The sequence below is a fragment of the Geospiza fortis genome, unplaced genomic scaffold (genome assembly GCF_000277835.1).
Source record: "Geospiza fortis unplaced genomic scaffold, GeoFor_1.0 scaffold92, whole genome shotgun sequence".
NCBI classification, from domain to species: Eukaryota; Metazoa; Chordata; class Aves; order Passeriformes; family Thraupidae; genus Geospiza; species Geospiza fortis.
Window position 1 is genome coordinate 704,231 of NW_005054389.1, and position 3,210 is coordinate 707,440.

The 3,210-nt window shown below is 40.7% G+C and overlaps 1 protein-coding gene across 7 annotated transcripts in view; it reads right to left on the bottom strand.

Moving 5' to 3' along the window:
• Positions 1-3,210, bottom strand: part of CISD1 (CDGSH iron sulfur domain 1) — a 12,950-nt gene that overhangs the window by 9,454 nt on the left and 286 nt on the right. The window contains exon 1 of one of the 7 annotated variants that reach the window (XM_031060720.1): positions 3,044-3,204. The exons of the other annotated variants lie outside the window; for them this stretch is intronic. The gene's annotated coding sequence lies outside the window, so the exon portion shown is untranslated. Of the gene's footprint in view, positions 1-3,043; positions 3,205-3,210 lie in introns of those variants that run through there. 7 annotated transcript variants of the gene reach the window in all.

Sequence of the window (3,210 nt, forward strand, 5' to 3'; positions counted from 1 at the left end):
CTAACTGAAGCACCCTTTAAGGTACTGCACCTTAAAGAAGCTGATCTTTACTTGTACCTATCCAAAAGTCCAAGACAACTGAGCAAATAAGAAGAGGAAAAAAAATTGTAATATTTCCGTGACTCACTACAAGCAAGAGAAGTCTGTACCAAAATTCAGCAGCACATTCATGAGAGCTTTTCTGCACATCTGCAGCCAGCCCAGATCCCTCTGACATCCCTGGGGCCATCCCCATAACTGTGCACATCAGATCCAGCCCAGCAAGCAGAGATCACAAACTGAATTGCCATCTCATCTTGTAGTGATCCTGTGCCTCTTCTCCCAAGGGCCAGAGTCATCCTTCACACACACAGGCAAGTTGTATACATATCAATAGCTTATATGGATACATATCAACAGCTTCAGGTATTTTTCTTATAGTAGAGGAATGCTCTTATAGTAGAGGAATTTCTACTGTATTACTTTTTTCCAGGTAGTGGCTTCCCTGGAGCCACTTCACTTTTCCCCTTCTGGGATGGAAAATTATATCAACCAATAATGCGTTAAATCAAAACATTTAAAGCAGTCTTATTCTTTTCATTCCAGAATTGCCTTAATAAATATAATGAAAATTCAGAAGAATATTTTAATTTATTCAATAGACTCTCTGGTAAATCATCCTACAGGATTTCAGAGGCAGTAAGTTTTGTCTTGTTTAACACAGATCTGGAAAAGCTGGAACACCCATTTAATCTTTCTAACGAAGTTAACCACAAAATACATGTGGAAGAAGAACACTTTTATTTTTAAATACTCTGAACTGTTTCAAAAGACCTCGGGTGCCAATTCAACAGTTTGCTGCCAAACTCCTAAGGTCATGCATGAGGCATCTCTTAACAGAGTGACACTGATGTGGAGTGTCAAGGGGTTTTTATTTCTTCTTAAAATAAAAAGCAGTAGGAACAACTTTTGAGTTATTATTAAAAGTTATTATTAAAGAACTCCCAATTCTGGTATAATACCAAACCAGAGTGTTACAAGACAAGACAAAACAGGTCTGTGTAACATGGCAGAAAAAAATTGGTTTTGCATTTTAAGCACTAAACAGTGGAAAAAATTTCAGATAAAACTCAAAAAAAATTAAAACACAAAGCAGAGAAGAGACAGCAAGAGAGATGGAAAGAAGGAAACAAATTCAAAGAATGGAGCCCCAGGAGAGAAGGCAGTGCACAGAAGTAAACAAAAAAATCACAGACAAGAGTGGCAATAAGACACTGACAGGGATTTATTCTCTTCTGTATTCGTTGGACATATCCTAATGAAAGAGATTTAGATCAAAGTTTCTCCTCTCTTCTTTCTCTAAACATCTCGAACATTGCTCTGGATGTTTCCAGATCTACGCTACAGAGGGAGTTTTTGGATCTGCTAGAGAGCTCTGAGACACTCCATTCACAGAAAACACATTAACCAACTGCACTGAGAAGTGGACTAAGAAAGTGAAGTGGTCTTGCCTCCACCACCATCCTTCTTAACAATCCAGATCAATTTACATTCTAGCAGCTATCAACAATATGGGGGAGAGCTACACCCTGACAAAGTTAGTCCAAGTTACCTCTGCTGCTTAGAAAATATTTGTTATTCAAAAGTCACAGAGTAATAACACCTGACATGAAAAACTGTATTTTATGTCTCCAGAAGTGCTTGTAACTTTCAAGCACTTTTGTCCTCATTTTGCTGCCAGTGAAGATACTATTATTGTGCAAGAGTTGTTCATGACAGTCCAGTAGTGCCACTGCCCACAATAAAAGCCAATGATGGAAAAACACATGATACTCACTTACTGAAGAGTCATCCAAGATAACTGGATACACAAAAAGCCTAACAGTAAAAGTCAAGCAGTCAAAGCCAACAAAATCACTTCTACCACTCCATAGCATCCACAAAAAAATGAGATTATGACTGGCACGTTCAATTTAACTGAAAATGTATGGTAAAGAGGCCACATGAGGGAAAAGATTGCTGGATTTCACCAATAAGCAGTAAAAGGCATGACACCATGATCAGATCTGTGGTTGGTGTGGGGTCACACCTGCAAACAAGCACACCTCTCAGACCAAAAGCATTAGCTGTGCTACTCACTGCCTTCCAAAGGGCACACATGCACAGAAGCAATTAAATCCCCTAACTGCTACCATGAATTAAATCTCACAAAAATACAGCAAGTTTCTGGGATCTAGTTATCAGTACAGAATAAATGATTTTCAGTACTCATCAGCCTGAGACACATGCCAGCTGGAGGAAGAACTGTAAGCTGCCAGTCACAAGGCACTGAACAAATTTAATCTCTTCAGAAATCACAAAAACCTAATGCTGTCTCCTCCCAAACAGAGGGCCCTACAGACTAATGCCATCAGCTGCACCTATGCTTTTGTCAGCTAATGAGAATATTTTCAGTTTGTTTAGGAGCATGTTCTTCTCCCATCTCCACAAAGATTTTCTGCTTAATTCCCAGTGGCTAGGAACTGTTCTAATTCTTGCAAGATTATAAATGACAGCAAGCTGCCGTTGGGAATACAACCTGGATGCAAGTTATTACCAAGTGATCCGCAGTGATTTGATTATTTTAATAAGCATAGCCTTCCACTGCTATAGCCCATTTTAGACCAACGTCTTTGCCACTATCCTCTGTATCAGCAGCTTCCACCCTCCCCCACCCCTCAAAAAAAAACAAAAAAAAAAACAACAAAAAAAAAAACAAAAAAAAAAACCCGAACCATCTGCCCGCTAAATCAAGGACATAAACCATGAGCAGCTTTGCAAGTGGAAACCAGTCACGCACGTAAAGCTCATTTTTTAGAGAAAATTAGGTGATTAATCTTTCTAGTCTATTCTATCCTCCACCCGGCCCAACTCTTTCATCCTGTCTGGTTGTGCAACAGCATTCAAAACCCTCAACGCAATCTCAGGCGCGGTTCAGGTCAATCATTACACAGCGCAAATGTCACCGTTACCTCTACTGTACAGTAGCGGGCACTGAGAGCCAGACAAAACCTCTGACACTTACACGTTTTCACGAAATTTTCACTTAAACAGGTGGAACGACAAAAATAAACAGCGGTGTCTGAAACGGGCTGTCCTCACTACAGATAAAACCCGGCGGGCGGCCGAGCCCGCTGTGAGGGCCGGAGCACCCGCAAGGGCCCGGCGCGGAGCTCGGCGGCTCCGGGCCCT